The sequence below is a fragment of the Acomys minous genome (genome assembly GCF_964271855.1).
Source record: "Acomys minous genome assembly, chromosome: 8".
Taxonomy (NCBI): Eukaryota; Metazoa; Chordata; class Mammalia; order Rodentia; family Muridae; genus Acomys; species Acomys minous.
Window position 1 is genome coordinate 68,466,598 of NC_140489.1, and position 21,843 is coordinate 68,488,440.

Sequence of the window (21,843 nt, forward strand, 5' to 3'; positions counted from 1 at the left end):
TTTTGTTTTTATTTTCAGATTTCACACATGAGTAATGTTTCAGTGTCATTTCCACTTCCTTCTCCCTCCAGCTCTGTTTCCCAAAGTCACCCTATTGTTATTATGATTTCTTCTACATTCATTTTTGTATGTGTGTGTGTGTATAAGTACATATTTTCCCTATATCATGCTGCAATTTGTCAACATCCCTTTGGAAACTAAATATCTACCATTGTACACAAACTTTGTACATATGTCCAACCAGAGTCTAAAGTTTCTCTTGAGCAAAACTGATCCATGCCTTCCAAATGCCAGACTTCACCTTCCTGGGTTTAGGGCCCTTTCCCCTACCCTGCTCCTTGGAATTTAGGACCTCTATGAAGCAAACCTTAAATAAAGCCTCAACCTTTGGTATTTATTTTATTTTAAAATATACAGAACTCAAAAAAGATGATTTAATAAGACCATGAACTTCAAAGACTCTCTTCTCATGGAACAGAATTTTTATAAGAATAAAAACACATATCCTGTATCTAAATATAACAGAACACCAATGGATACTTCTAGATTATAACAAATGTGTCAATCTGAGTTTTGCTCCTGTGGGAGACTGTGCAGGGTTCATGTAATAAATACCCATGCCATCTATTCTGTTTTGTTCACGATATAAAATTACTTTTTTAAAACAATGAGGATTTTCCTTAAAGATAGGAGGAAGGCAAAAGGAAACTAAAGACAATTATATTTTAATAAGAATGATTTTCATATTAAAAACAAGGGAATCCCAAAATTTGTGAACAAATGGCTGGAACTAGAAATGACCATACTGAGAGAGTTAACCCAGAAGCAGAAAGACTCAAATGGTATATACTTGCTTATAATTGGGCACTAAACCAAAAGGCATGTCCCACATTGTCTTCACTTACCAGGAGATTGAGATAGATGTGAGGACATCCTACTGGGACTCTAGGTAAGAGAAATATAGGAGAGGAGGAAACAGAAGGACCCAGAGGGTCATAGAAACCTACAAGAAGAACATCGTGATTGGTGAATTGGGGTATAGGGGAGGTCTGCTCAAACTATTGCACTAACCAAGGACAATAAAAGTAGTAAGCATCGAACCCCTACTCTGATCTACCCAATGGACAGGACATTCTCGACAGTTATGTGGAGAGCGGTGACTGAATCTTACATGAACTCTGGTGCTCCATATTTGACCACCTCTTCTTGGTGGGGAGGCCTGATGGCACTCAAAGAAAGAATAAGCAGACTACCAAGATGAGACTTGATAGCCTATGACCATATAGTGGGGGAGGAGGGCCCCCTCAGTCATAGACCTAGGGAAGGGGAATAGGGTGAAAGCTGGAGGGAGGGAGGAACAGGAGGATACAAGTGATGAGATAACAATTTAGTTGTAATCTGAATAAATTAATTAAATAATTTTTAAAAATTTAAAAGAATGATTTTCATTTTTAGCTTCTTCTAAAGAATCACCATACGTTTTTAAAGATCTATACTTCCATCTTAAACAGGACCATAAATAAACCTTAAATTCATACACACCCACAAAATGTCCCAAAGACTCAAAACAATGTTAATGAAGAACAAAATTGGAAGTATTACATTTTCTAGTTCAAACTATACTGCAAAACTACAGCAAGCAAAGAAACATGAGGCTGGCATCAAAAAAGAGTGACTAAAACATGCTCATGACCCATACACTGATCTTAATAGTGAAGTTAAGGATATATGCTGGCAGAAAGATCAGTCTCTTCAATAAATGGTGCTGGGAAACCTGGGCATCTAAATCCAATGGGATACAACTAAATCTTTATCATGTTTTATATATAAAACCCAATACAGGCCAGATTGACATAAAATAACTGAAACCAGAAAAGTCCTGAAACACACTGCTTGAAGGGACCATCAACTCCATGGCATGACTTAGAAAGGACAGAAACAGACAAGAGAAAACAGTATGAAGAAAGAAAAAAAAACCTCTTCATGCAAGCATGCACACATGTGAACATATATACACACATCATAAAGAGGCAACACAAAATGACAGATAATATCCCCCCAAAATTAATTGCTGGAGAGTTAATTCCATAATACAGCTTATCAGTACAACACAAATAACCTGGGAAAAGGCATGAAATACTTGTCACAAAGACTACTATACATATGGTTGATAGACAAAGAAAATTTCTCAACATACTAATCAACATGGAAGTAAAAATAACCCTTCTTATGTTTGTTAGGATGCCAATTATAAAAGAGATGATGAACAACTGGTGAGGCCTATCAATAAACCTAGTAAACCAGTAGCACGGTGAAACAGTGTAGAGTGGGGCCGCCACCAAAACCAAAACTTCACTTCTAGAAGTTTACAAGAAAGACTGAAAGTATTACCTTAAAGACAACTTTGCATTCTTGCCTTCCAGTTATGAACACTAGCAGAGCCAGTTTTGGTCTATACAGATGAAGCATATGGAATATTACTCAGACCTGAAGAAGGAGAACCTCACATTTTTGACAGATAATTAAGCTTGAGGAGATTATGTTAAATAATCAAGACATAGACATAAGAACAAATACCACAGCACCTTCTCTGAGAGTTGAATTCAGGCAGAATTAGACAGGCATTGACCCAAGGGTCACTGGCTTCCATGACACAAGACACAGAGCTCCACTATATACACTGGCAAACTTAAGTTTTCTTTGTGCCCAATAGACTCATTGACTTAAAATAAGGAAGTAAGGAAAAGCTAAGAGACGATGACCAAGTTTGTGGTATTGCTTTATATTGATAGTTTCATCTTTAAGTCTTCCATGCTTGTAGTCATTTTTTTAAAATCCTAGATAGTAATATATTTATTAAAACCTTTCTCTGTTCACTCTTCCACATTTCAGTTAACTGTCTCTGTTACTTGTATACTGACTATACTGCAGATTTAAACTCACCTCTGTGAACACAGTTGAGCAAATTTCCTTGTTGTATGGTGGAGCATCTGTCAGGTATATGCTTAGGAGTGGTATGGTTGAGTCTTGGGGTAGAATTATTCCCAGTTTCCTGAGAAAGCAGAAGATTGATTTCCATAGTGGTTGTATAAGTTTGCACTCCCACCAGCAATGGAGGAGTGTTCCTCTTTCTCTGCATCCTCGACAGCATGTGCTGTCACTTGAGGGTTTTTTTACATATACATTTAGATTATTACACATGTATACAATAGATTACCTATAGCAATAAGAACTATAGCAATAAGAACTATGACACAATCAGGAATTATATAAATATTACATTCTTAGTGTTTTGCCTATTTTTTTACAACCTTGAAGAAGACATCTTTCCTATCTTTGTGTGTCTAAATTTCTGAATGTAAATCAATCTCCACCACATATTGTCATTATCAACTTAGAACACCTATCTAGACCTAAAAACATCTTAAGCCCTAAACAATTAAGCCTTATTTTAAAACTAAGCTACCTGGTCTTCAACTCCCTCAGAGACTTAAGAAGGAATAAACTGGATTATGTGAGTATGCCATAAGTGCAGGTTAGTACCTTTCCAAACGAGAAGATGACAGATGGTTTTCTACCTGAATAGTCACCCAAAACTCTCTATAACACTGGAGCATCTCATTCAGCCTTCTGGCCCAGTATGTCTGAGAGATATATTTGTGAGGCAGGAACTATTGAGGACTTTCTTACCCTGACTTGGCAGAGTTTGGTCAACTCTGGCTGCATCCAAGCTTGCCCTTTTTTTAGGCAGAATTCTGTCTGTGGTAGAAATGAGGACATTTTGCCCAGTGGCTTGTTTACCAAATTTGAAGCCATCTCCATAAGGAGGTTATTTGATGTTCGTCGTCTTCTTTGAGGTATGCTGGGTATTGCCAAGAAATAATCTGTCTCATTGTCAATGAATCTTTAAAGTAATAAAAACATTTTTAAATGCCATATTCTGTATGTCTCTGTGATTTTTTTTAAAAACCTCCCATTCTTCCCTCCCTCCCATTTTCCCCTTATTACCCTCCCCTATGACTGTTCCTGAGGGGGATTACTTTCCCCTGTATATGCTCATAGGGTATCAAGTCTCTTCTTGGTAACCTGCTGTCCTTCCTCTGAGTGCCACCAGGTCTCCCTCTCCAGGGGATCTTAGCCATTCAGATGAAATGAAATCTCAGAGTTGTTTTGATTTGCATTTACCTGATTACTAGAAATATTGTGCATTTCTTTACGTGTTTCTCAGCTATATCCCTCTGTTGATAATTCTGTTTAATTTGTACCCCATTTTTAATTGGGTTATTTAGTGTGGTGGGGTTTTATTTCTTGAGTTCTTTATATATTTTGGTTATTATCCCTTTTTTGGATGTAGAGTTAGTGAAGATCTTTTTCTGTAGGCTATCGTTTTGTTCCATTTACAGTGTCCTTTGCTTTACAGAAGCTTTTCAGTTTCATGAGGTCCCATTTTATCTCTGTCATCTTCTCATTTTGGAAGCTACTAACCTGCACCCCCTTTATACTCAGGTTATTCTTTCTCAAGTCTCTGATGGAGTCGAAGAACAGTTTAGTTTTACAATTAAGCTTATTTGTTTAGTGGTCAAGATGTTTTAGGTCTAGATAGATGTTGTAAGTTGATAATGATGAGATATGATAGATATTGATTTACATTCAGAAATTTAGACCACCAAGATAGGAAAGATGTTTTCTTCAAGGCTGCCAAATACAAATAGTAAAAACACTATGAATGTAACATTTATGTAATTCTTGATTGTTTCATGGTTCTTCTTTCTGTAAGTAGTTTATTGTATATATGTGTAACAATATAAATGTATATGTAAAAAAAACCTCTCCTCTAATTCTGAGTATGTCAAAATTTTATTTTAAAATAAATATGTGCATTCTACTGAAGATTCTTTTACTGTGAAAAATAATTCATGATTTTATTATAGAGAAAATAGTCACTCGTAAAATTTTGATTTTTCTTTTTATAATTTCTACATACTATAAATTAGGTTTGGTAATGGGTTTAAACTGCATCTTTTTCTAGGATAATATTATGTATAGAGTATTTTTTGAAACATAATATTAAATAATCTTTAAAATTATAATATTTCATAGCATTGTAGTATTATATTACAGGAATAAAACAGAAAAACATTTCTTTACACATGTGAGTGGCCTGAAATTTTGAGACAAGAATACATATGTTAGCTTCCCACACAGATTCAGAAACCACTGAGGTCACCAAACACTATGCTCCAAACACACCATAGAATGCAGGAAAGCATGCGAGCTAGTAGATACCTTTATATACTTTCTTTTAGTTTTTCAATCTCTATTTTAGTTGAGTTTATACTTGCCAAGTGTCCAAGACTATGTATAGAGGTGAGAAACATGCCAATGAGACAGTCATGGTCTGTACTTTCATGTGCAGGAGTCCAGGGGCGAATCAACCACACAAGACAATATAAAGCCCAACCAGTGGCAAATTTTTGGGAGACTGGAGTGTAGTCCCTAGAGGGAGGAGCTTTGCACTCAGATGTTGAGCTGTTGGAGTCAGATACTAGGAATCTAAGTCTCATACACCTGCAGTGCATTCCAACTTGCTTATCAAGGAGGGTACTGGGCCAGGAAGCTTGTCATCTGAAGAGTTCTGTGCTACAAACACAACACATGGATAATGCAGGGCCAAATGAGGCATGTGCAGCCTTTTGAGACAAAACAACCCAGAGGAAGCTGTTTTCTAACAAACTCCACTGGTCAGGAAGGTGTAAAGACAAGAAGGACAGAGTGGTTTGGTATGTAATGGCAAAGGCAGGTTATTATTAGGGTATAGAAAAAAGCAAAAGTCAGGATCCAGGAAAGGATGATAGGTACACACAAGATGCTTCAGAGAGGAGACAGAAAGGGCAGTGACCAGCCCTCACTTCCGGGGAATTATTCTGCATTTTCTTAGCACAGAGCCAGTCTTCTCATGAGAAACTAACTTGCCTTCATTGCAAGTGTCAGGCAAGTAAAGCAGGTCCTTTATGTCCTGCCAGGCTCATCAGATCAAGTGCTAGGAAGTAGATAATGCCATTTGAAGAAACAAGGAAATGATATTCCCAGTTAATGGAATGTTCTCCAGTAAGATTGGGTCTGTGCACTGTGAAACATGCCATGTTCTGACGCTTCAGAAAGGCAGCACTTGACTGCACTTATGGCTTGGAGCATGTTGACATTCAGAGGCTTTAGGACAGTAAATGTTGACTGCTGTAATGAAAGTTTACATCTTGCCTCTTCCTCTGTTTGCAGCAACATTTTGTAAGGGAAACAACAAATCTCAAATCCACTATTAGCGATCTAGATTTCAGTCTAGTCATGTGTAGGTGAATGACTTCGGGTGTGCCCACCATAACCTGGTAGAAAATGTCAGACAGTCTTCCAGTAGAGTTTGGCCTTACATTAGGTTACTGAAAATCAGGCTATTTCATATTGTGAAATAACAGCCATTGCCTGTATCATTTGTCCACGTAAAGGGTCTGAGGACAGTTTGACTTACACAGCACATTTCATGAGATTTTCAACCCCAATTCTTGAATAGAAAACGTTTCTGTCTTGTAAAATCTGTAACATTTCATTTTCTACCCTTAAGCATCTAGATTTATTTTCTCTTTCCTTAGTTTCATGGTTAGGTAAAATTTCTGTTGTCTATCAAGAACATTTAAACAGGGATATGTTTCAGGCTTGTCTGTGTATGCATCTAAAATGCAAAGAATGTTGTTTTAATGTATTTGACTTTCCTCAAAATCAACATTCCTACTAACACCTAAGTAAAATGCTGCAAATCAGAACTCAATCTGAGAGATTCTCAGCCTCTGCCTGGCCTGACCTGCCCTCCACAGATTGCACAAATCGTCATTATACTTAGTGAATAAACAGTACAGTTTACACGTAACACACCTTCCAAATCGAAAGTTCTTAATGATTAGCACAGAAAATCATGCAACTCCAGATCTTCAGCCCAATCCACAGCTCTGATATTGCACATAGAACAGTTCACATAGCATCCTCTGAAAAGACAAGCTCATTCTTTAAACTTTAAACTCCACATCCCCCAGCTCTGGAACTGAACCTCACATTACAAAACATGAAATTGTGGGCATACAGTGTGGAGCCTGTTGCAAGGAGAATGTGTTACTTCCACCATTGCTTGTTTAGTTATCACTGGAATAAGGAATGTTCCTGAGAGTCACTGCTTTTCCTCTGCTCACCTGACTACATAAGCATGGTTTTCCAGCACCTGTGTTCAGAAAGAAGATCAAGGAGTTCATCTACCTCCAGCTAACTCACCTCATTCTGAACCATCCCTTCTGTGGACCTAACTCCCTTCTTCCCCTGCTTCCCTCTGCCCACCACTTTCATCTATGTAGAAAGTGTAAAATTGAATGTTTGTGAAGTGATCACATGATGCCTTTCCACTGTGCTGCATTGAGAGTGCTTTGTCTGGCTGATATTACTATGCAGCTCACAGAACCACAGACATTTTTCAGCTAGAAAAGAATTAGCAATAACCCTCCAAAGTACTTTCTACGTTATATTTAAGAAATGGGATATTTGGCTTAAAGAAAATTCTACACAGCATCATGATACCTGCAGTTTATGCAAACCAGGCTGTTCTAAGAAACAAAGAAGGGTAAAAAGTCCCTTGTCAGCCTTTCAGAAACCTAGTCCTCAAAATAATCCGAACCCTGTGGTAACCCAGCCACATCTGAGGACCAGGGAGATCAAAGACTTTAGTTCAGGTCATGTATCTGTTAAGTTACAAGGACACAACTGTATTCTAGCTTTCTGCATGCAGAATTATAGATAACTCAGGTCTTATTTGTTAAATGTGACTCTGATGTGGAAGAATGTAGAATATCCTTTAGTAAATGAGCAGTCTTTATGTGATTGCACACTCATGTGCATGCACACACGCACACATACACACACACACACACACACACACACACACACACACACACAAAACAGCAACAACAAAAAACCACACCTCATCATTTACACAGTTCTGGGCAGGCAACAGGCATTCCTGTTGAAGGATTTACTCCTTCAAGGTGCTTAAAACTCAGTTGGTCGGAAGATATACAAAGCAAAGCACAATGCAGAAATGGAGTTCCACCTCCCTCAGGCTGTTAGGGAATGCTTAAGTAACGTGATAGCTTTTTGACAATGATGTGGAACGCATGGAAGTCAGAAAAGGGACATTAAGAAAAAGATCTTACTTTCCAAATCATGGAGGACTGAAAGGGCCACACAGGAACATCAACTAGGGAAGTGGGGGGATGTGGGGAGTACAGAGGATGACAAGCGTTTGCCTTATGAGACTCTTGGAGAACTCAAGATTTCTAAGCAGTAAACTGACATTCGTTATTTTCTTAAAAAAAGAATAGCCTTTATAATGAGAATGATGCAAAACAAACTGTGACCTTGAGGATAAAAATGAAATACAGAATCAAAGGGACTTAGTTATACCCTCGGTATGATGAATGAAGGTGGATGACACAGACAGAAGGGTAGGGTTCAGTTGGGACCATGGGGTAGATGGTCGCTAGGTTCTAAACTGGGGAAACAGAAGGGACATAAGATTTCAGGCTCCTAGTAAAAAAGGACTGTTTGGGTTTGAATATGCATGATTGGAAAAGAATGAGTCCCAGTAGAAGTGGCCATGATTTCAGATGAAATACTACAAGACCCTGGGAGAAAGATACTTGAAATGAGAAGAAAGCAGAAGGCAACGTCAGCTTGTTTGTAGTAGCTGAAGCCATGAAAACTAATTTCCTAAAATCAAAGAAAAAAAGATGAGAAGGCATTCAGACTTAAGTATCTAAGTGATAAACAGAATACCTGTGCTAACAAGAGCAAGAAGGGGCCAAACAAAACTGTACAGACAATGCAGAGGGAGAGATAGATGCCATGCAAACCAAAGAAGAGAAGAGGAGAGAAAGCTGGTCACATTGTAGAGAATCAGGTAAGTGGATCATCACCAAGTGTTTTGCAATAGGAGGCTTATGGCCTTGCAATGTAATGATGAAACAAAGACAGCAGAAACCAGCCTTTGTTTGATAAAGAATTATAAGGTAAGGAATGAAGTGGTTTTTTTTTCAAGAAATGTTGTTAGGAAATGAAGTGAAAACAAAGTGTACGTGGCAAAATGTGAAATAAAATTTAAAATATGAAACCAATAGTGGTAACATACACTGGTAATCCCAGAACTTGGGATGCTGAGTCAGGAGCATCAGTGCCTCAAGGCCAATCTGGGCTACACAGTGAGCTGTGTACCAGACTGGGCTGCAGGGAACTTTATCTCAAAATAAAAAAACAAAACAAAACAACAACAACAACAACAAAAAACAAACAAAGCAAAACAAAAACCAAAGCAAGCAACAAAAACAAACTAAGAACGTTTTCATGATGGAAAGGCATTGAGAGCGATCAGTCAGCTAAACTGTCAGAGCTTAAAACGCGGGGGAAGGGAAAACAGAGAGGAACAGAAGCAAGAGGAGCCAAGTCTCCTCCTCAGGCCCAGGAAGCAATTACAGCGCTGATTAGGTGGAAGATGGTTACAAACTGACATGGTGAAATCCGCCAGTGTGCAGCACAGACAATGGAATGCTGTAAGAGCGACAAGAGGTTAAAAAGACAGAAGTTTGGGGAATTCCATGCATGGAAAGTCGAAGGACAGGAACCACACTCACAGGCTTTGGTATTACAAAGGCTCATTGGTTGGCAGTGCGGTTGAGCTTAGGGGCATGGGTTTCTGGTTTAAATTCAGGTTCACGAAGAACGACCACTCTCAGTCCTGCCTTGCAGTTGAGAAGGGCGGCAAGAGCATTGGGAGATACAGCATCACAGACCTGGGTGCAGAAGTGAAGAAAAGTGGGCTTCCCCAAAGTTTTCAAAGTCACAAACTTCTCTCCTGACCTTCACGACGAGCTAAATTTCCCCACCGCTAAAAGGCACATAATCTTGCTAGCCTGAACCGATTTTAGTTGTAGTTTCCAGTGTCCTTAGGACTTGCAACAACAGCAGTTGCTTCTGCGTACGGAATGATTGTGTCCACAGAGGCCATTTGCAGTACATCATAAGGCAGGTATGCTATCTCTATTCTGGGAAGATTATACTGTATTCATAATCACCAACACTCCCTATCTCTTTATGGTCAGTTAATAACAATCTGTCTTCCCAAGGACCGCAAGGAATTCAGGAGCCATCGCCTCCACCGTGTTTTCACAACTGAAACTGCTCTTCGAGACAGTAGAGGGAAAAATCAAATTAAGCCATTTCCCTCCTACCCTTTTGCTACCTACTTGGAAATCATTAGTACAAATGGTAGTTAGCCCAGCCACAGCGAAGCAATCAAAACAAGCACATCCATCTCAGTGAACCATGTCCCAGCTTCAGTATTCCAATGGCTACTAATTAACAGTGACACACATTAATGGCCCCAGCAGCAGGGTCAGCACAGCATTGGTAGTGTCTTAATGCCAACAGAAATGATAGATATCAATGTTTTTTCCCAGCCACTTGGAAGAGGGAGGGTGGAATTGGAGGTTACTGGACAACAGGCAGCACATGGAAACAGCCTTTGTAGCAGCAGCCTTTTTGACCCCAGAGAAGGAAGAAGTGCCAGCCATGAAGAAGTCTCTGTATTTGGCTCTCAGGAAGAATTCATAATTAGTTCAACTGAACATGAAGTTAGTCCTGACAAGTAGGGCCATCACATGAGGGGTTAGCAAGAGAGTTGGGATTGTGCCATATTTTTATTGGCTTTTCCTAAAAGATATAATAATAATAATAATAATAATAATAATAATAATAATAATAATAATAATAATAATAATACCCCATATGACAGCAACTGTGACCCAAATTGTCTAGAAGGATAAACAGAAGCTTTTCCTAAGGAACCTTAGTAGCTCTACCTTCCTTAAAGATGGATCCTTCAGGAGTCTATGCAAAGAGGAATTGTGTGACTTGCCCAAGACTCTCTCAAAAGGGCTTTAATCCTTGTGCCCTCAGGGCTTCACTGTTGCAGAGAACAGCAGTGCTCATTAAATATTTGTTGGCTAAATGAATAAACTCATGCCCGATTGTTATTAATTTAGCTTTGCCTAGTGATCACAGTATAGTTTACACCTGTCCCTGAGCAATGTTTAGTTAAGCTAAAAGACAAGTTAAAGACAGGTGGGACAGAGGGGAAGCAGAGCTCCGAGATGACAAGGGTTTCCGGTAAGGAACTTGAGGGCCTCGGGCGTGTGCCTGGAGAAAAGATGAAATTATAAAGGGTGGCAGCAAAGACAAAGGTGCCCTGGGGGAGCTCCAAGGGCTACAGGATGGGCTTTCTCCTGTGCAGGGAACCTTGTCCCAGATCCCTCCCTGGGAGCATTCCTTTCCTGCCTCCCCTTCCTCAGTCGCCAAGGGAAGCAGACTGTGTTTGTTTGTTATGCACAGCACTGCAATACACAAACAGACTGACATAAATTGTGCCAGCCTTTCTTGTTTAAAACCATGAATTATTCAAGAAATATTACAATATTAATTAGAAATCATTAAAATACGAGTGTTGGGGGAGGGAGGCACAAGATGGTGCATTAGCAGAGTCGCATTTAGCCCAAATATGAAGTGTGCCAAAGCGGTTTAATCATTGTTTTGATAGTCAAAATACCATAACACCAGTTTCACAGTGCAGGGAGAGGAAGCCTCTCCAAGGCTGCTGCTTCCCCTTATTATGAGGGAATTAATTATTTATGGAGCTCCAGCAGCGTATTGGGTGCTCTAGAAGATACAAATAAGGCTAGGATTCTGCCTGGAGGGCACAGGAGTGAAATCAGAGTGGCACAGACTTCTGACTCACTCCCAGCCAGTGATTAGCATCAAGAGGAAGACAGGCTTTCTGCTCTGACTTTTCAGTTTGCTTAATGTTTTAAGCTGGTGGTCTTTAGAGGAATCACAAAGTGAAGGTTTTTACTAAAGAATGCCAGGGAAGAATTAAGCTATCAGGAGCCCTACAAAGGAGGAAAATGTTAGTCTTGAAGTTCGATGTCGCCTTCTCAAGCCGTAGGAAGCAGCAAGAGGAGCCCAGAGCCTGGAAGCCACCCACTGAATGGAGTGATCTAGGTTCATAGGAGTCACCAATGAGGATGATTGTTTCCTGCTTATTATGGTATCTGCAGATTCCTATTGTTAAAGAGCATGCACACATGGTAGAAATGCTGCAGTTGTGTGTAACATTGTGTATAACATTAGTACAATGTATGCTTTGTGTACACTGACAGGACAAAGGCACCAACCAGGGGTGGTCAGTTAAAAGTCATTGATGATATCTTAGTGTATTATAAAATACACCAGGAAATGCAATGAACCAGCTTTTGAAGTTTTAATTGGGAGAGTTTGGCTCTTCGAAGTAACTCTTTCTTGGATGCTGCAGCTGAACACAAATAGAATGCTAATAACTTTTACTGATTACAAAAGCTTCAAACACAGCACCAGCCAATGAGCAAGGGTCTACCACAGCCTACAAGACATGAGCAAGAAAAAGAAAGACAAAAAACAACCGATGACAGCCAATATGAGAAGCTATCCATCTTCTTTGCCTGTTTAACTTGGTTTATGGGCAGAACATTGATCATTGGATTTAATATGTGTTAATATTTGCTAATTGGTTAATGTAGCCCTTCAAATTTTCAGTTGTACATAGCCACATCACTATGACCTCACATCAAACCAAGGACATACAGGCTGTGCTGTGGCCAGCTCATTTAAAATGTTAGCTGATGCAGTTGCAGGATGATGACCCAAAATCTATACTTCTGAGAGACCATGAATTGGGTCTCCCTCCTCTACACACATCCCTTCTCCACGTTAAGACAAAGATAGAAAATGAGACTTGAAGCTGGTATTAAAATACAAAGTCAGTTAGTATATCTGAGGGTCTAAATAAAGTCATAGAGTAGCAAAGCAAAGCAAAATCAATCTAGATGCAAGAGACATGCAACCAAGGAAAGAGAAACCTAGACAGTGTAGGCTCAAACACAACTGGGGATCAGAATGCCCAGTCTTGGGGATGTCAGTTACAAATGGTGAGCTGAGCCTAAGCAGGAGCACTTTCTTCCTTTCCACAGCTCTTGTTGCTGTGTCTTCAGCTCCAGTATGCTTAAAAATGATCTTCAGGATGAGTACCATCATTCTTTTTAAAATAAATTCTACATCTAATCTCAACTTGTATATAGCATCTCCTCCTTCATATATGAGCTGACCTGTGTTACACAGAAGAGTGGAGAGGAGTGGCCATAACTGAGACTGCTTAGAAAGATCAAGGCTGAACACATCAGTTAAAGCACTTCATAATGTAAGTAGTTGTCCAAACTAAGTTAATATCCCCAAACAATGCTAGCATATAATATGTGCATTGGTTCCTTGCACATTGCCCAGTATTGCCATACTGGAACAGCACTTTCTAGCGAGTGAAAGGAGGATTTTCCTCCCACCACTGAGTCTCTTAGCACAGGTTCTTATCCATTAGCTGACGTCTTTTCTGTCTTCACATATACATTCACACACACACAAACAATACACGGTAACTGGAATATTAACTTTGTCATTACATTTTCTTGTTTTTTTCTTTAAGAAATGTTTCTTTTAACTTCTAGGAGTGGGACTGGAAGTTATTTTTAAAACTGCAATAATAGGCTGCAATAATAGGCCAGGGAAACAAGCAGCAGAATTAAATAAAGGTACAAATCCATTTGAAAGAAAATACAAGTGTAATGAGATACTTGACCCTACATGCATGACCCCAGTAGCTTATCAAAAGCATTGTGCTTTCCAAATAATCAGGATGCAATTTAATATTGTAGAAACCGGCCAGGTTATAAGATCAACTGTCACCATTTAGATGTTCTTGAGTTCATGTTTACACGCTCTATCTCTACAGAATAAAAACCTCACAAAAAAAAAAGCATAACTCCCCTTGAAGAGTGGAGCTTCCAGATGTTTCTTTATCAGATCCCTTGCTGACCAGGCACAGTTCCTTCTAAAGCTCTGAATCTGCTACCAGTGAGAAGTACTGACCCAAGGGTAACCATGGTGATAAACCTAACTTCAAAGGTCATGTTCCACTGGGGTCATAGAATAGACTAGACTTCTGCCTTATAATGTCCTATGGGTAGTCTGAAGGCCAAAAAGAAGTGTGACAACTCTCAAAGAGGAAAAGATGATCAGAAACACACACACACACACACACACACACACACACACACACACACACACACACCATATCTCCACATGAAATATTCCTCAAGAATTAGGTGCTAGCTGAAGCTGTCAGGAAGGTGTGCTCCAGCATAATCCATAGAAATATGCAGAAGAGAAATATACCCTAAACTATCTACCCAAACATCAAAGCATCCCTACCTCAAAGTCAGCCACTCTACCTGGATCTGATACTCCTCAGAACCTCCTTGGAGAGGTGCCTCTGAGAATGAACGGCAAGAGGCCATTGCAGAGTTCAAAAAGGAGAGGCCAGGGCCTAGCAGCCAAAGACACTGGCATAACTAAATATTTTTTACTCTGTCTCAGTGGAAACAGAACCCAAATTTAAGGAATCTACATTCTGCTGAGAGGCTGTCCGCAGCACACCATCTGATGGCATGTTTTTTTTTTTTAAATGATCCCTTTTGAATGCTCAGTAGCATAGCAACCTCTCCAAACTTCTGATAGAGATATACTGTGCTGGTATCGGAATGTAAGTCAGAATTTACTGCAGTATGAAAAAAATAGCTAACCGTCTCCAAGTCAAACCACATTCGGCTTTCTATTACTATTTTTGTATTAAAAATGAATTTTGCAAAAGCCCTCGGGGAATCTGCATCTTGCTCGTTGCAAAGGCTCCAATAGAACACGCATGCATGAGAATTAGTACTCGGTTTGGGAGGCCTCGAAACACAAAGGTACAGGCCCTGCACAGAATAACCCCTTCATACTAGAGAACTACACTTCCCTAAAATTAAAGGCAAGCAACCAGAGCAGAGGAGACAAGTAAATATCCCCTTTCCCCGTGGCACCTCTGGCTAATGGGAACTGGAGTTAATGATCTGAATCGAAAGCAAAGCCGTGTTTTATGGAATGCTCACTCTTTGTTAAGCAAAGCTGTTTGGGCAAAGGACCATTCTATTGATTTAGAAATTGATTTCTTTTTTTCTCCTGCATATAACTAAAACATGACTCACAAATCACAGCTCTTTTATTCTTCTGGTTTCAACTGAGGCTGAATCTTTCCCAACCTACTCACCCAGGAATGTGTGATGGAGATGCAGGAAGAGAAACAGGAACATTGGGACAGAGATTGTTCAAGATTCTATTAAATGTTTCAAGTGGCTCCCTTTGAACAGAGTCCCGTGGTGTAATTATTGTAATTATCATTAATCATCAACTTCCAGACCCAATCGAAGTGCAGCACATCAGAAAGGTCAAAGCAGTGGCGAATTCTACTATCCTTCACAGAAGACATGAGGCATTAACATTCTGAGGCTCCACCTGTGTGACAACGATTGTAATGGAAACAGAAAATAGCACAAGATTAATGTGTTCTCATGATAAAAATTATCATATGGAAAAGAGAAAGTGAAGCATACTTAACCCGTTCCTGTCACAGCAGCATGGTAATGACATGAGTTAGGCTAAGGGACAAGCAATGGCAGTTCAATCTTGCTCAGGTGAAGATCACCGGGTCTTATTCTGTTAACTACCTACCTACCTACCTACCTAACTAACTAACTAACTAATTGTGGGAACATGAAGGCCACCTTTTACATCATTCACCGGACCCCTGGATGTCTATTTGTCTACTTCCATAGATAGCATAACTTTTATTCAGACTACTAACATGACCTTTAAACCTTCAGCATAGTGGAACGGAACATGCTGGGCCTAAAGTGCATCCACCTGTATCACTGAAGCTGAACTCATCCCCCCATGCTCAAACGAAATTCGCCACACTGGAACAAAAGAAGACACTGTGTATTTGTGTGTGCGTTTCTTATCCCAGAGAATCTATTTCTGGTCATTCAAGAGAGAATGGACAATGACAGAGCAGTGGAAGGGGTTCACCTCAGTCTAGCCAGAGGAAACAGCTACACAACAAGATGAGAGTGCATACATTCAGGTTCAAATCCATTTGGTCACTTATTAAGTGATTGTGGGGAAGGTACACATTCTTTTCTAGGCTTCCATTTTCTTGGTTGCAAAACATGCTTACCCGGGTCGAATCCAGGTGTTATACTAAGAATAAATAAAACAATACACTTAAGACTATTGAGTGTCTAATGAGTGCTCAAAAATATTAGCTATTTTTAAAATGACAATGTTTATGATTATAAAATTTAACTGATCATTACTTAAATAAAAGAAGATAAATATTCAAATGTATATGTATAGATTTCTATCACATTTAAACAAATAAGATAGAGCCAAGATCTATCAATTTACCTTAAAATCTATCTATCTATCTATCTATCTATCTATCTATCTATCTATGTGTGTGTGAGAGAGAGAGAAAGAGAGAGAGAAAAAGAGAGAGAGAGAGGAAGGGAGAAAGAGAGAGAGAGAAAGAGAGAGAGAGGAAGGGAGAGAGAGAGGGAGAGGGAGAAGGAGAGAGAGGGAGTATGAAAGAGTTAGAGATAGCTCAGCAGTTAGGAGCACATATTGCTTTCCAGAGGACCTGAGTTCAGTTCCCAGCACTCATAATCTGTGGCTCATAGCCTCAGGCATCACTTAATACCTCTGTTGTTTGCAGGCAGTGTCAGACACACATAGGGATATAATTAAAGTTAAGCTATTTTTTAATAAAGTATGAGACTTCATGCAGGGAAGAAGGTAGAAAAGCTACCGATCTTTACCTATCTCTTCTCTCCTACATATCCAATCCCCCAATATCACCCAGCTCTGTAACACATTACCTTTGTAGCCTCTCTCTCCTCACTCTCTGTCCATATTCCCTATGAATTAAGTTTTCTCCCTCCTACAGATTCCAAAGCCTACCATTCATAGCCCATCCCCATTCCTAAATGCCATCTCCCAATACCTTAAGACACATTTTACCCGGAAATACCAATGACCACACATATCAGGGTCCCAGAAGAATGTCCTACCAGACAACACACAGCCAGCACACACTCCTAAAATGCAGAGACAGCAAAACAAAACCAAACAAACAAAGAAGAAAACACCCACTTAAATATCAATACCTAGAATTAAATTTTCCCAAACCCAGGAGCCTAAATGCCAGTATAAAAACACAATTAATAGCCAGGACCAATTCTCCACAAGAGCCTTAGCAACACTACCACCATTGCAACATAGCTAAAATATAAGATAAAGACCTAAGTTAAGGCTCTTTATGATTATTTATAAAATACTTATAAGACATTTAAAATATATTATGTTATATATATACATATAGATAAATGTTTATCTAAAATTATAAATGAGTATATGATAAATATATTGTATTATAAGTATAAATATTATAAAATATTTATAAAGTAGCCTTTACATAATGATAGAGGTCCTTAAAGAGGAAATGAATAAAATTCCTTAAAGAAATCTATGAAGACACAAAAACTGGAAGGAAATTAATAATAGAATTTAAGCCATGAACCTGGAAATAGAATCAATAAAGATAATCAAAAAAGAACAATACACTAAAACTGAAGAAAATCTGAGAATGAAAAATTTAGGAACTTGAACAGGAACCTAATAGCAAAGCCTCACCAATAGAATCTAACAGATGGAGGAGAGAATCTTAGGCACTGAAGACACAATAGAAGAAGAAATGGATATAACAGTAACAATGAACACAACAGACAAAACACAAGTAATAAATAATCCCAAACAAGAAAATCAAAAATGGGGACACACATATTCAACAGTGAAACAACAATTTAAACAATATCTGTCTACAAATCCATTCATACAGACAGCATTTGTAGGAAAATTCCTACCTAAGAGGTTATTCACACCCAAACAAAACACACAAGGAATAAATTATCCCAGACCAGGATATCAAAAAAGAAAACCTACACCACCACAACAACAAAATAACATGAATCAATAGTCATTGGTTGCTATTATTTCTCAACACCAATGGCCCCAATTCTCCAGCAAAAAGACACAGACTAACAAAATGAATATGAAAATAGGACTTATCCTTCTTCTGCACCCAAGAAACATATCTTAACATCAAGGGAAGACATCACCTCAGGGTACAAGAATGGAAAAAGTTATATCAAAGAAATGGACCTGAGAAGCAAGATGGTGTCATCAATTCCATATCTCACAAAATAGATTTGGAACTAAAATGAATCATGTGAAAACACTAAATTCTCTTGAAAGGAAAAGTCCACCAAGAGGACATTGCAATTCATAATATCTATACACCAAACACAAGGGCACCCATGTTCTTAAAAGAAACACTACTACAGTTTAAAATCACATATTGATCTTCACACACTGATAGTTGGAGACTTCAGTACCTCATTCTCACCAATAAACAAGCCATTCCAACAACAACTACACAGGGCAGTGCAAGAACTAACTAACATTATAAACCAAATGGATCTAACAGATATTTACAGTATATTTAACCCAAACACAAAAAGAATATACCTTTTATCAGCATCTCATGAAACTTTCTCCCAAATTGACCAATTTATCAGATTTAACGCAAGTCTCAACAGACACAAAAAAATAAAATAATACTCTGCAACCTGAGTATTCTGTATTAAGGGTGAATATCAACCCCAACAGAAACAACACAAAGTTCACAAGGTCAGGAAAACTTTACAACTCTCTACTGAATGCAAAGTGGGTCAAGAAAGAAAATAAAGACTTTTTAGAATTGAATGAAAGTGAATACACAACAATCCAAACTTATAGTAGACAATGAAGGAAATTCTAAGACGCAAGTTCAGAGCAGTAAGTGTCTTCATTAAAAAACATTGAGAACTCATACTATTAACTTTACAGCATATCTGAAAGCTCTAGAACAACAACAACAACAAAATCAAACAACAAAAGCAAAACACAGACACACACACACACACACACACACACACACACACACACAAATTCAGGACTGAAATCAAGAACAGAGAAACAAACAAACAAAAACCCAAAATGTATGGACTCAATAACAGAAAGAGTTGCTTCTTTGAGAAAATCAATATGATTGACAAACCATTATTCAAATTAACAAAATTATAAGAGAGAGAATATCCAAATTAACAAAATTAGAAGTAAAAAGCGATAAGAACAGTAGACACTGAGGAAATCCAGGGAAATGTAAAGACAAGCTTATTTTAAAAACATTTTTACTCTACCAACTTAGAACGTTTAAAAGAAGTGAATCATTCTTGTAATACAAAACACTACCAAAAGTTTAGTCAATATCAGATAAGGAATTTAAACAGATCTATAACTCTTAGTGAAGTAGAAGCAGTAACTAGAATAATCTCAACAAAGAAAAAGCCCAGAGCCAAATGGATTTAATATAGAATTCTATCCAAATTTCAAAGAAGACTTAATGCCAATACTCACCAAATTATTCCATGAAATAGAAACAGAAGGAACATTGCCTATCTCTCTTTATGATGACACAGTTTTCCTGATACCCAAACCACATAAAGACCCACAAAAAATGAAAATTACAGACAAAATCCCCTATCAACATACATGCAAAATTTTTCAACAAAATGTTTAAAAGCCATGTCCAAGAACACACCAAAAGGATTATCCACTATAATTAAGTAGGCTTCATCCCAGAAATACAGGGATGATTCAATACATATGAACTGATTAATGTAATCTATCATGAAAAGAAATTGAAAGATAAAAATCATATGATCACCTCATTAGATGGAAGAAAGGCCTTTGACAAAAGTCAAAACTCCTTTCTGATAAAAGTCCTGGAGAGATTAGGGATAAAAGGGTCAGTTCTCAAGATAGTAAAGGCAGATTTCAGCAAGATCATCACCAACATCAACTTAATGCAGAGAAACTCTTAACCAATTCCACTACAATCAGGAAGAAGACAAGGTTTACCTCTCTCTCATACATATTCAGAACAGTACTTGAAGTCTTAGCTAGAGTTGTAAGACAGCTGAAGGTGTTCAATGGGATACAAATAGAGAAAGAAGACGTCAAAGAACTTTTTAAAAATATATTTTATTAATTTATTCATATTACATCTAAATTGTTATCCTATCCCTTGTATCCTCCTATTCTTCCCTCCCTCCCATTTTCCCCTTACTCCCTTCCCCTATGACAGTTACTGAGGGGAACCTCTTCCCCCTGCATATGCTCATAGGGTATCAAGTCTCTTCTTGGTAGCCTGCTATCCTTCCTCTGAGTGCCATAGGCCTCCTGATGCAGGGGACATGGTCAAATATGGGGCACCAGAGTTCATGTGAAAGTCAGACCCCACTCTCCACTTGACAGTGAAGAATGTCCTGTCCATTGGGTAGATCTGGGTAGGAGTTCGAAGTTTACTGCATGTATTGTCCTTGACTGGTGCCATAGTTTGAGCAGGACCCCTGGACCCAGATCCACCCATCATAATGTTCTTCTTGTAAGTTTCTAGGACCCTCTGGATCCTTCTATTTCCCCATTCTCCCATGCTTCTCTCACCTAGAGTCCCAATAGGACATTCTCCCCTCTGTCCCACTTCCCTGATAAGCGAAGACATTCATGGGACATGCCCCTTGGGCTAGTGTCCAGATATAAGTGAGTATATGCCATTTGACTCTTTCTGCTTATGGGTTAACTCACTCATTATGATCATTTCTAGTTGAGCTGGAGAGATGGCTCAGCCGTTAAAGGCTAGGCTCACAACCATAAATATAAGAACTTTTATTTGTAGATATTATAGTGTTCATAAGTGACCCTGAAAATTCCTCCAGGGAACTCCTACAATTGATAAATAATTTCAGCAAAGTAGCTTGATATAATTAACTCACAAAATTTAGTAGACTTCCTGTATATAAATGGCAAACAGACTGAGGAACAAATCAGAGAAACAATACTTTTCATGATAGCCTCAAATGATATAAAATATCATGAAGTAACTCTAAGCAAGCAAGTGAAAGACTTGTATGATAGAAACATTAAAACACTGAAGAAAGAAATTAAAGAAGATATCAGAAGATGGAAAGAGCTCCCAAGCTCATGAATTGGTAGCATTAATGTAATAAAAATATCCTTCCATCCTACCAAAGCAACCTATATATTCAATTTCTTATATAATTTTTCATTTATCCACTAGATACTAGTTTATTTTCTAATGAGAGAAACAGAAATGGGGTGGATCTGATAGAAAGGGGAAAGCATAATCAGAATATATTTTGTAAAAAAAAAAACTGTTTTGGCAAAAGAAATAAATGAAATATAAAGATACATGCTGGGTGTGGTAACTCACACCTGCAGTCATATCACTCTAGAGACTGAGTATTGCCACAACTTTGAAGACGCCTGTGTCTATATCCTACATTTCAGGCAAGGGAAATAATGGCTGGAATCCTAGGTGAGAGACCTATAATCTTCTCTTCTCCCTTTTATTTAGGACCATCTGTAGCTCTACTATCATTATTATAGCCCTGGCTGTGGTTGTAACTAGTTACCATGGTTACCATGCCTAGGTACTGCAAAATGGAGACGGAGTGGTGTTGATAACAGGCAGCTCCCTGATATAAGTTACTCCATATTATGTAAAAGATATGTTTTTCTGGCTGTGACATTTTACAAGCAGCTTTTGGGTCTATTTTAAAG

General features: G+C 38.4%; 1 long non-coding RNA gene across 1 annotated transcript in view; it reads right to left on the bottom strand.

Annotated features, from left to right (window-relative positions):
- LOC311603570 overlaps positions 1 to 21,843 on the bottom strand; it is a 71,630-nt gene that overhangs the window by 49,192 nt on the left and 595 nt on the right. The window contains exon 2 of the long non-coding RNA XR_014781134.1: positions 15,314 to 15,558. This is a non-coding gene — a long non-coding RNA (uncharacterized lncRNA). The remainder of the gene's footprint in view (positions 1 to 15,313; positions 15,559 to 21,843) is intronic.